Source organism: Neovison vison, chromosome 7 (genome assembly GCF_020171115.1).
Source record: "Neovison vison isolate M4711 chromosome 7, ASM_NN_V1, whole genome shotgun sequence".
Classification (NCBI taxonomy): domain Eukaryota; kingdom Metazoa; phylum Chordata; class Mammalia; order Carnivora; family Mustelidae; genus Neogale; species Neogale vison.
In genome coordinates, this window is record NC_058097.1 from 134824704 (window position 1) to 134844340 (window position 19637).

General features: G+C 40.4%; 1 protein-coding gene and 1 pseudogene across 4 annotated transcripts in view; both read right to left on the reverse strand.

The window, feature by feature from the left end:
- NAALAD2 (N-acetylated alpha-linked acidic dipeptidase 2) overlaps nucleotides 1-9877 on the reverse strand; it is a 92784-nt gene extending 82907 nt beyond the window's left edge. For 3 of the 4 annotated variants that reach the window (XM_044258333.1, XM_044258330.1, XM_044258331.1), the window contains exon 1: nucleotides 9473-9877. The gene's annotated coding sequence lies outside the window, so the exon portion shown is untranslated. The remainder of the gene's footprint in view (nucleotides 1-9472) is intronic. The other variant, XM_044258332.1, reaches the window with a different exon arrangement.
- A 6437-nt stretch (nucleotides 9878-16314) lies between these two features.
- The window catches only part of LOC122912499, a 33118-nt pseudogene continuing 29795 nt past the window's right edge, over nucleotides 16315-19637 (reverse strand).

Below are 19637 nucleotides of genomic sequence, written 5' to 3' on the forward strand. Positions count from 1 at the left end.
TTTGATACTCCTTTGTCAATATTTGACAGAACAGATATGAAATCAACAGATATAGAAAATGGTGACTATACTGAACAGTGGTGAGTACTATGTAATGTATTGAATTGTCAAATTTCTATGTTGTGCACCTGAAACGAATAACATTGTATATTAACTATACTTTAAAAATACATGTAGAAGATGAACGACACATTAACATTTAAGAAACATAGCACTCAGGGCACCTGGGTGGCTCAGTGGGTTAAAGCCTCTGCCTTCGGCTCAGGTCATGATCCCAGGGTCCTGGGATAGAGCCCCACATCAGGCTCTCCACTCAGTGGGGAGCCTGCTTCCTCCTCTCTCTCTGCCTGCCTCTCTGCCTACTTGTGATCTCTGTTAAATAAATAAATAAATAATCTTAAAAAAAAAAAAAAAGAAAAGAAACACAGCACCCAATAACAGCAGATTATTCTTTTCAACTGTGCACATTTAACAAGGAAGTTCATATTCTAGGCCATAAAATTAATCTAAACAACTTTAAAATGATAAAAAATCCACATAGTATGTTTTCTGAGCATAATGGAATTACATTAAAAACCAATAACAAAGATTTGGGAAAAAATCTCCAATTATTTGGAAGCTAAGTGACATTTCTAAACAACTTATAATTCAAAAAAGAAATGTAGGAGCACCTGGGTGGCTCAGTGGGTTAAGCCTCTGCCTTCAGCTCAGGTCATGATCTCAGGGTCCTGGGATTGAGCCCCGATTCGGGTTCTCCGCTTGGTGGAGAGCCTGCTTCCCCCTCTCTGCCTACTTGTGATCTCTCTCTGTGTCACATAAATAAATAAAAATTTAAAAAAAAGAAATGTAAAGGAAAATTGGAAAGTGTTTTAAGCTTGATTAGAATAAAAACACAGCATACCAAAATCTGTAGGATTTAGTAGCACTTAAAAAAATAAATGTCTGACACTAACAGCCTCTGCAATTAGGAAAAAAAGGTCTCAAATCAGTGACTTCATATTTAAGAATAATTAAAAAAAAAAGAAATTAAAGCCGAAGTAAGCACAAAAATAGTATGAACAGACATCAGTGTTATACAGAAAACAATGGAGAAAACAAAACAAAACCTACTGGTCCTGGAGAAGATCAATAAACTTGGTAAACTCAGAAACATCACTGTTGATTATACAGATACTAAATGAAAATAGTAAGAAAATATTATGAACAACTTTCTGCCAATAAATTAGGCAATTTAGACGACACAGAAAAAGCCCTAGAAAGGAACGTTAGTTAAAGACCACCAGGAACACACTTGTAATTGAACAAGTTTACATTTAAAACTCCTTTCGATGAGGGAAAACTCATGCCAAGGGGAACCCTGAGGAGGTGTGAGGAATACAGTATTAGAGAACCCATTGTAGGACTGGAGCTTTGGCTGATGGATTTGAAGGAGAATTGAAGGAAAAAGAGGATAGCTCTAATTGGATGCTGTCAGCAAGCAGACACATGGGTTTCATCCATTTTGTTCTTAGGTCTGTCTCAAACTAGAAACAGTATTTGCATTAACAAGTACGTGGTTAGACGATGTTGCATCCATTCAATCAAATAGCTTTCAGCAACAAAATTATGCCTATAACAACACAGACAGATCTCAAAGTAAATGTTAAGTGGAAACAACTTGGCAGAAACAGCTATATAGCATATGAGGTATGTATACACAATCTAGAAAATGCAAGCTCGTCTCCAGTGACAAAAGGCAGATCAGTGGTTGCCTAGAAAGGGGCAGCCTGAAGGGTCAGGGGAAGGAGATCAAAAAATGGTAGGGGGAACCTTTCTGGTAGGGTTGTTCATTATCTTGATCGTGGCGGTGGTTTTAGACATGTATACATTGGCCAAAACTTACGGAACTCAATTGCTGAGTCAATTACATGTCAATTACAGTTCAATAAGTGGTTCAAAAAAAAAAAAGATTGAGTCCTTGTTTCCCTGAGTTTTAGACACAGTCACTTGCATTAGAAACAAAACTCAACCATTAGCCTCTTTCTTCCTCTATAGACATTAGAAGTTTTATCTTAGCTAGCATACAGTTGTGTTTTTAAAAAATATTTTATTTATTTGTCAGAGAGAGATTAAGTAGGCAGAGAGGCACGGGGAGAGAAAGAGGGGTAAGTAGGCTCCCCAGTAAGTGGAGAGCCCAATGTGGGGCTCGATCCCAAGATCCTGGGATCATGACCTGAGCTGAAGGCAGAGGCTTTAACCACTGAACCACCCAGGCACCCCAGCATAGTTTTTAATGGAATGCATTTGAAAGTAACCTGAAAGATTAATTGAAAGTCAAGACTTTTATGCAAGTCCCTATTTCCCCATATGTATCCTAGGTAAAAAAACATTTTCTCCCTTTCGTATGTTGGTGATGTTATGACGCCCTACTACTTTAACGCTTATTACATTTATATGTAATATTATAATAAATTACAGGCTTGAGTTAACAGAATCCAAGTAGGAAAATTCAGAGAACATTTTTGTTCTTCTTGACCAACAGTGATTTTTTTTTCTGCTTCTCTACCCAGAAATCTTGATTCCTACCCAGTACAAGATGTCCAGAAAATTCTTATCTGCCCTACATACAAGAACCACTTCATTAATGACATGCTCTCTGAGCATGGGTTATGGGCTGAGACAGGCTGAGAAGTCTTTAATTTGATTTACTCAAAAGGTAGACTTTATTTTTACAGAAAAGCATGTTTAACAATCAAAAAATGCATCATGTGACTGTTTAAGAATCAGTGAGCACAAAACTGAGTTTTTAAAAAGATTTCAAAACAAGTTTATACAACTTTTTATCCATTGCTACCACTCCCTAGTTTTATTGGGATATAATTGACATACATCACTATATAAGTTTAAGGTGTACAGCATGATGGTTTGACTTCCAGGTCTCACAAAATGATTATGCAATACATTGACCTAGCAACCAGTATCTCACATAGATATAATAAAAAGCAAAAAAGAGAGTAAAAGGTTTTTCTTCGGAATGAGAACTCTCAGGACCTGCTCTCTTAGCTTATCTATGTATTATACAGCCGTGTTAGCTGTGGTGGTTGTGTTGTACATTATATTCCCGGTGTTTTCCTTATACTCAAATTTATACATTTTGATCCTTTTCCTTCAATTCTTCCTCCTTGCACCCCATCTCTGGTAATCACAAATCTCCTCTCTTTTTCCTGGAGTTGAATTTTTAGATTCCACATATAAGGGAAATCACAGTATTTGCTTTTCTCTAACTTATTTTATTCAACATAATGCCCTCAAGGTCCATTCATAAATGGCAGGACTTCCTCATTTTTTATGGCTGAGTAACATTACATTGTGTACCACAATTTCTTTATCCATTCATCAGTCCATGGACACTTACGTCACTTCCAGGTCTTAGCTGTTATGAATAATGCTGGTATGAACATGGGGATGCAGGTACCTTTTTGAGTGCTTTTGTTTCCTTTGGATATATTCCCAGAAGTGGAATTGTTAGGTCATGTGATAATTGTATTTTTTGAGGATCTTCCATTCTGTTTTCTATAATGTCTGTACAAGTTCACAAATCCATCAACAATAAAAAAGTCTTCCTTTTCCTCTCTATGTGCACCTGCATTTGTTGGCTCCTTTTGATGATGGCTACTCTAACAGGTGTGAGATAATAGCTCGCTGTGGTTTTTGTTTGCATTTCCCTGGGGCTAGTCACATGGAGCATCTTTTAATGTACCTGTTCCCCTTCTGTAAATATACCCTCTTCCTGGAAAATTTGCATTGAGGTCTTTCGCCCATTTTGATTAGATTTTTTTTTTTTTTTACTGTTGAGTTGTAGGAATTCTCTATAGATCTTAGATATTAACCCCTTATTGAATAAATGGTTTGCAAATATTTTTCTCATTCTGTAGGCTGTCTTTTCATTTTAATGGTTTTGCTGTGCAGAAGCTTTTTAGTTTGGGGTAGTCCCACATGTCTTTTTATTTGTTGCTTGTACTCTAGGTGTTATCCACAAAAAAAAAAAAAAAAAAAAAAAGAAAAATCACTGGTGAGATCCACTTCAAGGGGCCCTTTTCCTAGGTCTTACTCCAGGAGTTTCATCAGCTCATGTTTTATATTTAAGTCATTAAGCCATTTCCAGCTAGTTTTTGTGACTGATGTATAACACAGGTCCAGTTTCATTTTTTTTGCATGTGAATATCTAATTTCCCTACCACCATTTAAGAGACTTTCTTTTGGCCTTTGAGTATCCTTGGCTCTCTTGTCATACTAATTGACTTGGGTTTATTATAGGCTTGGGTTTACTTCTGGACACTTGATTCTGTTCCATTGATTTGTCTGTTTTATCCTAGTACTATATACTGTTTTGAAGCCAATAATCATGTAATTTAGCTTGAAGTTTGGAAGTATAATGCCTACTGTTTTGTTGTTCTTTTTCAGGATTACTTCAGCTTTCATGATTTTTTGTGGTTTCATTTAAGTTTTAGGACTTTTTTCCCTACTTTTGTAACAAATGCCATTGAAATCTTCATAAGGATTTCATTAAATCTATAGATGGTTTATGGTAGTATTGACATTTTATTGGTATCAATATTTCCAACCCGTGATATGTACGATATTATGTGATATGATACCTTTTCATTTACTGATTAGACTTAATGACTTAATTCTTTTTTTTTTTTAAGATTTTATTTATTTGACAGAGATCACAAGTAGGCAGAGAGGCAGGCAGAGAGAGAGAGGAGGAAGCAGGCTCCCTGCTGAGCAGAGAGTCCGATGCGGGGCTCGATCCCAGGACCCTGAGATCATGACCTGAGCTGAAGGCAGTGGCCTAACCCACTGAGCCACCCAGGCGCCCCTAGACTTAATTCTTTTTAAAGACTTTATTTATTTGACAGTAAGAATGTCCGTGAGAGTGTGAGAGAGAGAACAAAAGCAAGAGGAGTGGGAGAGGGCAAAGGAGAAGCAGGCGTCCCTCGGAGCAGGGACCCTGACATAAGGCTTGGTGCAGGGCTGGACCCCAGGACCCAGGGGTCATGACCTAAGCCGAAGGCAGATGCTTAACGACTGAGTCACCCAGGTGCCCCTGGTTAGACTTAATTCTTAATGGTTTACAGAAACTGACCTCATGCCTATGCATCGGGTATACAGAGGTCTATCAATGGCCTTCCATGTTAGGTATTTTCAGAATCATTTTGGTTTCTCTGTCCGACAGAGAATGCAAACTTCAAATTGCATTCACTTGAGATTTCCAGGAAGATAACAACAATGCTACTCCTTGTACTTTTTTAATTAACAGAGGTCTGCTTCTCCCTTATATGGTATTTCTTAGGTTTAATACATAATGTCTTCATATTAGAATCACCCGAGAGCTTTGAGCATGCTGATGATTAAAGCCCAGTCCTAGAGATCTTAATTTAATTGATGTGATCCAGGTATTTATAAAGTTAAGAGCTCCCCAGGTGACTATGCAGAGAGGTTATAGACTGGTAGTTCACAGCCCTGTTACTCAAAGATTGGTCAAAGATCACCACCTCGGTATCACGTGGGAGCCTTCTCAGGCTTCCTTGTTAATTGACTCATTGTTATATTTATTCATTTTGACAAAATACTCATGTTAACTGGGAAAAAAAAAAATAGCCAACCTCAAAATAGGTCAGTAACTGCCCTCTGTCTTACTCAGTATTTCAGATTGCTCTGAAGAACTGCTCCGAAACTTTTAGTTTATAGGGGATTGTATGCAAAGAGGGGAAGGGGTACCCATGCTTGCAAGCAGTTCTCCAAATCCCTGTGCATTAGGAGGTATAATTAGCCTGGTTGTAAATCAGGTTTACTGATTCCCAGAGATACATGAAAGACCCTTAGGTAATCTTAATACATTATGTACCTATCATATCTGATTTTTCAAAGTTACTGCCTGCATACCTCTGCCTAACTTGTTTACCAGTTCTAGTGTGTGTTATCTCCTTGAGGTCACCTGAGATAGTCGCAGAAAGCGAACAGCAGTCACCTATTGCAGGTTTAGTGCACACCCAGCTGACCTCAGTGTACTTTAATTTGGAGAAGCATTGGTCTGGAAAGCATACAAACTCCAATGGGACTTATGTTCTTAAAATAAGTTATTTTGAGTTCAAGCCCTTCAAAATGTGTTTTTCAAGAGACCGTAAATCTTTATAATTTTTAGATTCAACTTTCATTTTTCACAGGAAAAAACCCCTCACTCTTCTTGGTTTGTAGTTTAAATTTTAAATCAGATTATCTGACATATATTTAACAGAATAAATTATTAAAATTTATCTGATATTATTTAACAGATTAAACTATTAAAATATATTACCACAAATAAAGTTCCTTGAGACAAATACCTACAAACTCATTTTAAGAAAGGAAAAAAGCCCTCTCTAAAGTTCCATCATATTTGAGAAATCCAGAAAGCAGAAAATGGCTCTCAGGAGCTCATACTACCCTCATTTCTTTTTAAGAGAGCCTGTAATGGGAGAAAATTTCCACAAGGTGGCAGTAGAGCATCAATTCCAGTCTCAAGCAAAAGTTAATGCTTCAAGGATAAAAATGGGCCTTTCTGAACTCATTCTACTGTATGTAAAAACCCATTAATTCAAATTGCATTAATTATTTATGGCATAATATAATTTCAGTTGATTAGTTTTCATTTTTATATTTTTAAGAGAAGTAGTACCAGGCATACTGACCAATTTGACCTGTGAGGTTGGTTTTATTCTATTTTCAGAGGTAGATCTTCTAAAAAATATATATATATTCAACTTCCATAACTGATGAACATTAAGTCTTTATTTTATTAAGAAGTAATGGACCTGCACAAATATGCCTAACTTATTTTTTCAAAGGGTGCAAAAGCAATTCGAAGGTAGGATAGCCTTTCCATTAAACAGTGCTAAAGCTATTGGATCTCCACAGGCACAAAAATGAACTTTGACCTCAACTCACACCTTATACAAAAATTACCTCACACGATCAAAGTAAAACATACTTAAAGGTAAAACTGTAAAACTTTTAGAGAGAAACAGGAGAAAAATCCTCGGGACTTGGTGTTAGGTAAAGAATTTTTAGGCTTGACAACAAAAGCACAATCCACAAAAAAAATTATAAAACTGGACTTCCTCAAAATTAGAACTTCTCCCTGGGAAAGAGTCTGTGGCTGAAAAGACAAATCGCATACTGCAAGAAATCATTCGCCTACCACATGTCTGAAAAAGGACTTGTATCTACAAGAATTCTCAGCAGTTTTTAAAAACCTATCCAATCAGAAAATAGGCAGAAGTTATGAACAGACATTTAACTGAAAAGGACATACAGATGGTAAATAAGGAAAGTATACTCAGTATACTTAGCCCTTAGGTAAATGCACGTTGAAACCATAATAAAAATCACTGTTCTCTCAGAATAGTTAAAATAAAGTGTCAGTGCCAAATGCCAGCAGGAATGCAAATGAACAGAACCACACACACATCGAACAGGAGCACACATACATCGCTGATGGGAACGTACAACAGTAGACTAACTCTGAAAAAGAGTGTCGCAGTTCCTTACAAAATTCTGTGGTAACCATAGGACCCATCAGCTGAGCTCTTGGGCAATTAACTCAGATATAAAATACGCTTATGTTCACATGGTAACATACACATGAGTATGTATGGTTTGTATTCATATTAAACCTAAACTGAAAACAACCAAATGTCTATCTATGGTTGAATGGTCAAACTATGGTACATCTGTACCATGAAATACTACTCGTCAATAAACAAGCTATAGAAATAAACTATGAATACAGGCAAAAACCTAAAGGGACCCCAAGGGCATGAGATTGATTTTAAAAGTCAATCTCAAAAGGTTTTGAAATACAGGATCGCATCTATTAAGTTCTTGAAATTGAGAGACTGTAGAGATGGAGAACACATGGTAGTTGGTGGGGATTAAGGACAGGAAGAATGAGGGAGGACAAGGGATCCTTGTGTAGCATGTTCTGTATCTTGATTGTGTTGATGGTTACATACAATGAAAGAAAAGTCATAAGGAAGTATAAAATTTGAAATCTGAGCGAGTTCTGTGAAATGCATCAATGTCAATTTCCACGTTGTGGTAATGTACTCTAGCTATGCAAGATGCTACCAATGGGGGGAAATGGGCAAAGATCATAAGGAACCTTTGTGTATCAGTAGTTTACCACTGTAGGTGAATCTATGTTACCTCAAAGTTAAAAATGAAATAAAAACATTAATGCCTGCTTCTGGCATACAACATATTCACAGCACATAAAATTACGTAGTTATTAAACCCTTCACTCAATCTAGTTATTTTTTTTTTAAAGATTTTTAAATTTATTTGTCAGAGAGAGAGAGAAGGAGAGAGAGGGAGCGAGCACAGGCAGACAGAGTGGCAGGCAGAGGCAGAGGGAGAAGCAGGCTCCCTGCCGAGCAAGGACCCCCCCCCCCCCATGTGGGACTTGATCCGAGTATGCTGGGATCATGACCTGAGCCGAGGGCAGCTGCTTAACCAACTGAGCCATCCAGACATCCCAATCTAGTTATTTCTTAATGTGTGTACCCATTTACTTGAGGATGTATGCATGTGTAGTTATGTGTGTGTTTACAATAATGTTGTTGCATGAGTAAATTTGAAAAAACTTAAGCCTCTAGTTACCTCTATGCACATTTGCAGTCCCTCATTTGTAACAGCTGCATGGTATTTCAATTTATGGTTATTGGCTGATGGCCAGGTTTGTGTTTTGTAATTATAGTCTCATGTTCTATTAAAAAAATGTTGTAGTGCATGAAAATACAAGCCCAAGGAGGCTCTTCTGTGTCTCTGCCAAATAACATGGAATTAAAATCACAGCTTTAAATCAGGTACACATTCAACATTTCAATCAATAGGGCTTCTAGGCAGGAGGTTAGCAGCAGCATAGTTGTAGTATCTCTGAATTTGCCACCAGTACTGACAGAGCAAGAGAGACAAGAAGACAGCGTCTATGAGAAAATAACATGATGGGGTGTCCCCAGGAACCCCAGATTGAGCAAGTAAAACTAAACTGCTGACACCCAGGGGGAGATCATCAGCCATCCTGGAGGACGTGAAGGAAAGGCAATAGGGTTTCCAAGGGTTTGGGGAGTCCGAAAACTTAGAAACTCAACTGATAATAAACAGGCACCCCCAAATTTGGAGATTCCTACTTGGCACAGAGAGCTCAGTAGTGTAATGTAAGAACAGCAGCAGAAGCCAGGAGAGGCTTCTCTGGTCCCAACGTGCAGGGGACAGTGAGGATGGCAAAAGCAGATGGAGTGAGCGGTCTGCACCCCGGGAACCCACCACACTAACCACCTCCAGGACAGAGCCCCAGGGAGAAAATTCAGGAAATCCAAGAAAAAGATTAGACATGGAGGAGGTAGAGAAGACAGGCCTCACCAAGTCCAAGTACAGATAATTTTCTTACCTTCTAGTTCCAGAAACACCAGAGGCCGCACGTGGAAAACAGTCTTAGTTTAATGAGATATGATCTTCCGGCCTTTTCGCTTACATAAGAGTATCGAATATTTTCTTGGGAAAGAAATGCTAAGAGAGTTTTCTCACAGTCCTACCTGCGGATCGAAACCTTGATCTGAAACATCACTGGTTCTCGCTTCTGCTCAGCTTTTTATGAGGGGCCGGCTTCCCTCCTCCCAGGAAGAGCTACAAACTTCACCTGCTCCCAATCAACTCTCCTGTGCTGCTCTCTTGGAGACCAAGCTCAGTGTGACCTCCCCTCCCCCCAGAAAAAAAAGATTCCTTCACACTCTTTCTCTCTCTCTTCCTGCGACAAGCGGATGCATTTTTGTGTGCTTTCTCCGGCATTTTTTAAAAAACCTTCTTCTTTTAGTGGTGGTGGTGGTGAGTGAGGGTATATTTAACTTTAAAAGACAAAAGAATAGGCAGGATGACATGGACGGAAAGGAATTTAAATAGGAGGTGCTCTGATAATGGAGAAATGACAGGACTAAGAAGAATGGGAGAACACGAGGAAGAAAAGCATTGCACAGAATGAGCTTGCAGACCACCTTATCCAGGATGCCTGGAGTCCCAGGGTCTTGTGTGTAGAAGTGTAGGCTGTAGGCACATTGACTACTGCCAAGGGAAACATTTAATGTTAGTATTATTACATCAGAGTGGAAGATGAAGAAGCATGGAGGGGGAAGCCAATGCTGTTGTAGTTTGCAGACAATGACTAGGTCTAAAGAAACAGATGACTGAAGCGAGTTATGTGCGGAAGCCATCAGAACAAAACCCAACCTTGCTGAATATCTTAATACAGAACAAAAGCAACAAATACAAGCAAAATAGGAACAGACAGCGGCATATAACACATAGTAGAAAATACTATAACCAAAATAAAGCCGCTCAAAATCCTCTTATCAATAAAAGTAAACGGAGTTATAAAAGAAAAAGATACTGTCAAATTAAATCACGGCGCAAAACTCAGTTCTGTGCTGAATGGAAGATGTATCTCAGAAAGGCTAAAAGTAAAAGGATGGAAGAAAAATAGAAGGAGTAATAGAAGGATTTCTTTACGGAGCTGCAGCAGAGAGAGCCCGTGATGTCTGAGCATGTTTTGACACTCACGCAGCTGGAGGCATTTACACTAGCGCGAGCTTATTTCAGAGGTGTTTACACTGCTCGTGTGAGTTTATTTGACCATGTAAAGAAACCACTTTTTAAAAGATTTTTTTATTTTAGAGAGAGAGGGAGAGAGAGAGATTGCGCCAGTGGGGTTTGGGGGAAGGGGCAGAGGCAGAGGGAGAAAGAAGCTCCAGCAGACTCTGAGGTGAGTGTGGAGGGGAGTTCCATCTCACAACCCCGAGATGGTGACCCGAACCGAAACCAAGAGGCGGATGCTCAACCCACTGTACCATCCAGGCGCCCCAAGAAACCACTTGCATATTATTAGGAATAGAAAGGGTAACAGTGAGCGAAAGAAGAAAATACCATCTCTTTTTTTTTTTTAAAGATTTTATTTATTTGACAGAGAGAAATCACAAGTAGATAGGCAGGCAGAGAGAGAAAGAGAGAAGCAGACTCCCTGCTGAGCAGAGAGCCCGATGCGGGACTCGATCCCAGGACCCTGAGATCATGACCTGAGCCGAAGGCAGCGGCTTAACCCACTGAGCCACCCAGGCGCCCCAGAAAATACCATCTCTTTAAGGGCAGAGAGGAAAGAGTCATTGTCGGTAGTGATCGCATCCCCATAAGGCAAGCTATTACCAGTTAAAATGCTTATGCCCTTCTAGTGAAATCACGTGGGATCCCAAGAAAGGGTTTGCGGCTCGCAGGTCTGCCATCAGCTGTGCTATTGCTGTCTACACCCGTCTCTAACATCAGACTTAGGTTTGCCTTCATTTGATCATATCGATGGTCACATTTTTCTCTTTAGAGAAGTTACGATACTGCAATTATATTTTGGGTAACTGTCTGGTCCTAGACAAGTAATCCTTCCAGAATGTGGATGAGAGATATCCCGGATCCATATGGAGTGACCCTGGTAGAGATCCAGAGACTGCGTTTATTGGCAATTACTGCAGCCTCCTGATCAGGTTGGAAAACAGCAGACGCCGCTCAGGAGGTTTCTGGGAGCCTGGTATCCGGCCGGGGCCCTGCCAGGCCCAAGCGTCCCTCCCCCAGCACCGCACACTCAGGGGGTCAATGTCCTGAGCCCACCCTACTGGTGATGGCCCTGCAAACTCCAAGTCCCACTCCACCACATGCGCACAAACACACACATTTCTCTAGGAAAGCCAGTCTCCTTGGGGGAAGGTTGCTCCAGCGTGGGAGCCTAAACCCAGATTGTGGGCTGCCTTCCCGCCCTGGAACTCTGGCAGCCAGAGGGCCAAGCCCAGGGAACTTGCCTAATCCCCTTGGACTCAGAAGGTTTGTGTCAAAACTGGGACCTTGAACCCAAGGAGCATATGGGGTCAGCAGTCTGCACACCTGCAGGGTCAGCCGGTCCTGAGAGGTCCCTCTGCTCCTGCCCCCGACTTGGATGGGGCCTACTTCTGGGCAGTTGGGATTCATCTGCAGGGCTCTTGCTGAAGGCAAGCTGAAGGCTTTATTTAACAGCTTTAATTCAATATTCAATTTATTATTAATTATTATTTATTTATTATTAATTATAATTAATTATTATTAATTCAAATTAAATATTTCAATATTTAATTCAATATTGTCCCTTAACCCAACATTTTTTACTAGATGTATTTGCTTTTTAAAAATTAATTAATTAATTAAAAATACTTATTTATTCATTTGAGAGACAGAGAGAGAGCAAGCAAGCACACAAGCAGGAGGGGCAGCGGTAGGAGAGAGAATCTCAAGCAGACTCTGCACCAGGTGCTGAGGCGGACTTGCTCTCAGGACCGGAGAACAGGACCCCAGCCTAAACCAAGAGTGGGGAACCCAAGAGTGCTAGCCAGGCACCCGCAGGGGCATTTGTTTTTTAAAGCAAAATTCATATTGCTATTGCTCAAAAGCAGGAACGCTTGGTATTTTATTTTATTTTATTTATTTATTTATTTTAAGATTTCATTTATTTATCAGAGAGAGAGAGGGAGAGAGCGAGCACAGGCAGACAGAGTGGCAGGCAGAAGCAGAGGCAGAGGGAGAAGCAGGCTCCCCGCCAAGCAAGGAGCCCGATGTGGGACTCGATCCCAGGACACCGGGATCATGACCTGAGCCGAAGGCAGCTGCTTAACCAACTGAGCCACCCAGGCGTCCCAGGAACGCTTGGTATTTTAAAAGGCAACACAATAAATACTATGAAAACTATGTGTCTAAATTCAGTAAAAGAGACAAAAAGAATAACTACAAATAATAAATCTAAACATTTTACAAAAAGCAGAGAGTACCATGAACTCATGAATAGGGAGACCGGAATTGTTTATAGTAAGAGAGTCAGAAATAACAAATTTATTTCACTTTACATATTCTAGAGAGAGTATTTCCTTATTTAAAAAAAAAAATCTACAGGGCACCTGGAGGGCTCATGCAGTTAAGTGTCTACTGACTTTGACTCAGGTCATGATCCCAGGGTCCTGGGATGGAGCCCTATGTCTGGCTCCCTGCTCAGTGGGGAGTCTGTTTTTACTTCCCCCTCGCTCCCCACTTCTGCCCCGCCTTGTGTGCTCTCCCTCTCTCTCTCTCTGACAAATAAATAAAATCTTAAAAAAAAAAAAAAAGAAATAGGCTCAAATTCTACCACAATGAGGACAAGATAGAAACTGTCCTATAGCCCATTTCCAGGCTTTGCCATTCTGGACAGAACTTGCCGCTCTTCTTTTCCATGCCTGTTCCCATGAGGTGATTTATGGCAACATACTCTTGAGTTACAGGTCTTGTTCTATATAGGAGAGAAATCAGGCCACAGTATTTCCCAAGTAACTACTTTCTTATCGATAAGCATTCCTGACATAGTCATCTCGTTAAAAACTTTCATGACTTAGATTGTTTATACGAAGCCAGATTAGATCTTCCCAAACTGTTTCCTGCGAAGATAGGACAGTATTTACTGATGGCCTCAGTCTCCAGAGTGAGCGTTCTCAGATTGGTTCAGTAAGAAAAAATATAAATGGGGGATTTTCCTGCCCTCCCAAATTAAGGTGATTTTAGTGTTCCTTGGTAAAAAGGAGGAGAGATTGGGAACAGTGGGCTGGAGGAGGGGTGGGCCCTCAAGGACAAGGAGGGCCTCCTGAGAAGGTCAACACTCCGTTGGCCCCTGGCCTTTTGGTATTTACCCTTCTGGTTCCACTTCATTCTGGTTACTATCTTCCTTTATCCATCAGGACTCCTTTTTCAGCATCCTTGGTAGATTGTGATTCTCTAAGTGTGATTTGCATACCTCCCACAATGAGCTCCATATCCCTATGGCTTCGACCGTAATTCACTAACCCAGATTTCCCAATAGAAGATGGCTCCCATGTTCCAAATTAGTATTTCTAAATATCTAGTGGGCACTACAACGGAATGTATTATGGACCGCTCACTCCCAGTGTGTTTTATAACGCCCTCCGTAGCTTCGCTCCACATCCACCTTCAATCATCTTTTAAATCTGTTTCTTTTTTAACTTTCTTTTGTCAAGTATTTATGTCAAAGAAGAATTGTGAGAAACGTTGGGATAGTTTTTGTTGTGTCTGCAGTTTTCTTTTTTCTTCTGTCCTATTATATTTTGTTCTCTCTTCTTTCGCTCTCTGATCTGGTCTTTGCCAGCTCTTCAGTATTTTTCTGAAGGAGATGAAAATTCCTGCCCAGCAGGTATCTCAGGAACACCTGGTAAGGTCAGAAGCCCAGACAGTCCAGCTCCTGCATCAGCCTCTTAGAGAACAGACCTGTTTTCCTTTCCCCGTTTGACAATTTTATTGTCCCTATGGCTTAGAGGAATCAGTCATTCTCTTCCCTGTATTTGACAGGAAATTTGCATCAAAAACTGTCCCGGGGTGACTGTATCTCTGTTTCTTCTCTCCAATCCTTTCATTTTATCCTTGATCCAGGTTTTTGAATCCTGCGTTCAAAGGGCCGCGGAGGAGGAGGAGCAGAAATCCTTCTGAAACACAGGCACGTCCTCGTGTAAAATGCGAGGAGCGGTAATGACCAGTGAGGTTGCCCTAAATATCTGGGGGATGGGAGTGGGGGTGGGGAGGAGGTCAGAAGGAGCTTGTGCGCTTTGGGCCACCCCTTCTGTAAAGTCTTAGAAATCCCGAGTAAAGGCTTTTTGGGGTGGTGTGTGTTGGGGGGGGGGTCGCCCAGTCGGCGATTTGAGTGGGTTCACATTCTATTTTTAACTTCTCGGAGTCCTCACATACAGAGTTCTTACTTTCGGTGGTCTGTTCAGACGTCTCTAGTTGTCATCCGTGGGTGAGTTGGACTCGAGGATTTATTCCATTTTGGCCAGTGCCAGAAGTCCACACAAAACTGTTAAGTATGTAGCGACTCTTGGAACCTTCCAAGAGATGAGGGGATCAGGATTGTCAGATTGCTTTAAAGACTCCCTAGGCAACACTCTGAAAATCTAGGTGTAGCTTTTATGCTGCTACATTTTCACAGAAGTGAATTTAGTTGCCAGAATATTCACTACTGAAGATTCTCTGGGAAGAGAAGGAGAGCAGGGATTCCTGGAGAGAATTACTTTAATGTCTGATTACTTTGTCAACTTGTAAGATCTAGGTCTGGAGCATTTTTTGAAATGAAATTGAATGTTGGCTATTTGATATTTTGTGTGGTTGAGAACTGAGGTTTACACATTCGCCCAAATCTGTGTGTGTATGTGTATTTTGACTATTTATATAATATCCTTAAAACTAGTTCAGTATCCAAGCATCAAGGCATTATTGTCTGTAACTATCATTCTGGTAAAATTTGTCTGTATTCCTGGAATACTGTGCTCATTACTGAGTACTTACAGCAACACTGAGGAGTCAGATTATATACAATCTATATTTTTCTTTTCAGTTAAAGGGAATTTGTGACCCATGAATCTGAACAGTAACATAACTCATTTCTTTATTCAATAATGTTTCTCAGCACTTCCTGTCTTACTGTGTCTTCATTATCCTAAATTTCTGTTGGTTCTGTACCCTTTGCTTTTAATATTTTTTATACATTCTTTTATTTATTTATTCAAATATTTTGTTGTTATCTTTCATGCCGCCAGGCTGGTGATTCATGCTTGGAATGTGGTATGAAGAGCCCTGAGATTGGCCATCCATCTTGTGATTGGCAAACCAGAAAAGACCTGAATCCTGTTGTCGAGTTGTTGAGTTTTACAAAGGGAAGAGATAAGCTGTTCTTGAGGTCTTGTTAGAATGGAACCTAATCTATTCCAGTAAAGGGAGAACGCATTGGGGAGGGACTTAGCCAGACGAATGGAGGAAGAGGAGTGACCCAAAGTGACCCTGGGTTTTGACAAGAACAGTCTGGAAGGAGAATTCTCTGTGCTTTGTGTTCATCCATTTAGCGAGCTTCCACACCCATGCATTCCTCCACTTCTAGGAAGCTCAGCAAATGAAAAGTGCCCATATCCCACACAAGAAAATAAGAGAGATTACTTTTATTTAAATAAAACAGAAAAGACAAAGGTATATCCTTCACATTGCCACCACTTTAAAAAATAATACAGATAAATCTCCTGAAGGTAACATGAAGTTCAAGTCCATGAGGTAGAAGTGATTTTCCCCATTTGAGAAGTCACCAGGATAGGACACTACCCAGCTATTAAAATTCCCAAGACCTTGGACAGGTTTATGAGCTGTTCCTCATCATTTGGGTCCACAGCAAATGAAAGGTCTGAAAGGGCAAGAAAAGGAGCATGAGAGGAAATTACAAATAAGGGAGCTTTTGTAAACAAAGCTTACTGTACTACCTTCATAATCTAGAAACACCCCTCTTTAGCCCTGGGGTCTTTGGATGTAGTGGCACAATAGTGGGGAGGCAGAGAAGAGGTGTCAGAGGTCGTCCACTTGGATGCACAGAAGTAGAAAGATACCCTCAGGGTTGAGCAGCATATCACTGTGATTTATCCAGGAATCCTTGCAAAGTCCTGTAATCCAGTTACGAGAGTTTCCCACCTCTACCTCGCAGTAATGTTTGCTGGAGGTGAAGGTCTGAGCTCCCCACAAGAGTGTGTACCATGGACTTGCAAAACTGGGGGGCATGTGTTCATGTCAGGACTGCATTGCAGATGTCTCAGGTTTCAAACAGAGCCACATGGGAACTGCTTATGTTGTGGTCCAATGTAAGACACACTTCAGTAAGAAGAAAACCGTGAAGTCAAAGAACAGAGTTTAAAAGTTCTGGGGACAAAGTGCAGCTGGTGAATGCCGAACAAGCACATCTCTAAAACCAAACGAAAACTGGTTTGCTTCGTTTCCTGAGAACACTCCCACCCCACTGTGGTACTTACCATTTAGTAATTCCTCACTAAGTTCTGGAACATGGAACAGTTAGCTTTCATGACAGAGCCCATACTAACTGCTCCAGAACACTCTTTTACCGCAAATGACTAAACAGAGTGTGTCACTGAAAATCCAGAGACCTCAGCAAGGGCTCCTTGCCTATGTACAGAGCAAGTAAGGTCTCTTCATAGAACTAGAGGAAAGACAACTTTGAGAATACAGAAACACGTAGGATGTCAGGTTCACTTTATTTTCACTAGTTCACTGAACATTTAGGAGCCTGCACATCGATGCCAAGTAAATACCAATATGGCCCTTTACTTGCTTAAGTCTTCTCATTCACCAACTAGCACAAAATAAAGTAAATATAATAACAGTAATGAATGTACTACAGATCACTTTAAAAATATGATATTATTATTTTTATTAGTCCTAAATAGTGACCACCTTTCTCAAACATGGGGACACAACATGCAAACAAGCAAAGGTAAAATAAACCGAAAGTCCGTATTTGCCTTTTTTTTAAGAAGTGGTTTTTCTCGGGGCCCCTGGGTGGCTCAGTGGGTTAAGCCGCTGCCTTCGGCTCAGGTCATGATCTCAGGGTCCTGGGATGGAGTCCCGCATCAGGCTCTCTGCTCAGCAGGGAGCCTGCTTCCTTCTCTCTCTCTGCCTGACTCTCTGCCTACTTGTAATCTCTCTCTGTCAAATAATAAATAAATAAAATCTTTAAAAAAAAAAAAAAGAAGTGGTTTTTCTCTCTGAATTTCTAACTCATACATCATGGAATCCGAATCCAACTTATCCTATCCCAGGCCTGCTTTTCCTGTCTGCCAGCCTCACCATCTGTCCCTCCACACAACAAATCATATGTTCCATTTGTTTTCTGGTTGTACCTATTGTTTATAAATATATGTTTACCCCTTTGTTAAGTCTTGTGATTTTTCAAATACATTCCTTAAATTAAATTCTTAAATAAACATTTAAATAACCACTAACGGTGCTTCTAAGAATCTGAACATCTCCATACAACCACAGTTAACATCTGCAAATTGAAATAGCTGAATTAATACATAGCTTTTTTTAAAAATATTTTATTTATTTATTTGACAGAGAGAGAGAGAGAGAGATCACAAGTAGTCAGAGAGAAAGGAAGAGGGGGGGGGAAGCAGGCTCCCTGCTGAGCAGAGAGCCCCATGTGGGGTTTGATCCCAGGACCCTGACTGAGGTCATGACCTGAGCCGAAGGCAGAGGCTTAACCCACTGAGCCAACCAGGCGCCCCTAATATGTAGTTTTAATGCCACAGGCTTTCATGGTTTTAAACTCAATGCAAATTGTCGTAAGAAAACGGTTATATTCAATTGTCTCTGACAGACTTCAGATAGCTTTTACTTGTTAATTAACAATAAAATATAATTAGTTATAAGGGTATTCATATTGACCTGCTTCCCTGTTCTCTGAAAAGACCAATAGAGCAATGCAGGGAGGTCCTCCAAGTGTATCTCCTCCTTGAGGAAACAGTGAGGTCTCACCACAGCGGCTATTCTCACCTCGGAAGTTGTTAAGCCTTTCGGACATCCCCGTGATGGTCTGTGAGCTCAGCTGCGGGTTCACAGGCTGGGGAATGTGCAGCTGCATTAACAGACTCCTGCAAAGAAAAAGAGCTGCTTACTATCACGTCCAGTGGGATCGTAAGCAATCCCTTGAAGATGCTCCATCAGAATCCTCTCTGTTAGGTGCAGAAGGTGTGACTTCAACTCCGCAAATCAAGGGATACTGCAATTGTTCTTGTATTTTATAATTAGCTACCCTGCTCTTCCCACTTCAGTCTCAGTGAGATATGTCACTTCACTCACAATTGTATCTCTTTCTTGCCTTCGGCTTCCCTAGGGGAGTCATATAGCCACTTATTTGCCTTTCCCATAGAAGACCTGGAATAATCCTCAAATAATTGGGATCTTGAAAATTAGAGATAGGAAAAATAAATACCTTTTGGCAACTTCTGCATTAAGCCTTACAGCCGAAACCGCATCCCTCTCAACCCTCACTTTTACCTAAGGGTGGCCAGTATAAAACCTAGAATTGTTTAGAGAAGACTGCCTTGGTTTCTAAATGCAGACAGAAAGAAACTTGCCACAAAAAGGTGTGTGTCCATCTCAGCAGAAATAGCCTGACCACTGTCACCATAAACCAACTTGAACAGAGGGACAAACTTACCTTTTCATGAGGTCTCCGAAATCCTGTGAAGAGAAAGAGAGGAAGCCTTAGCTTTGAGCTCAAGATATGCTTAGTCTAGTCTGAGGCTATGAAATTGGACTGGAAAATTCTGTATCTCCACTTTTCTTTCTTGGGTGAAATCATTTGCTCTTTTCCTCCTCCTTACAAAGATGAAACTCTTCCTATATTTGCATACATTGATATCATCATGATCATGATAAAATTTAAAACAGAAGATGTTCTTAGAATAAACAGTTGTGTTTGTCCTAATCTATGGCGAAATTCACAGAGCTTTCCCCAAAGTTCTTACAAGGGTATGTGGGCTCCAAATCTAAAATTTCAAAACAGAAAAAGAATGGATACATTCCACATTCCCACATATTGACAAGTCCAGATACAGAGTCGAATGATCTATTCACGAGCTCCTCTGTTGCTGTCAGAAACTGAAAGTTCAGTAGAAGAGTTAAGAAGG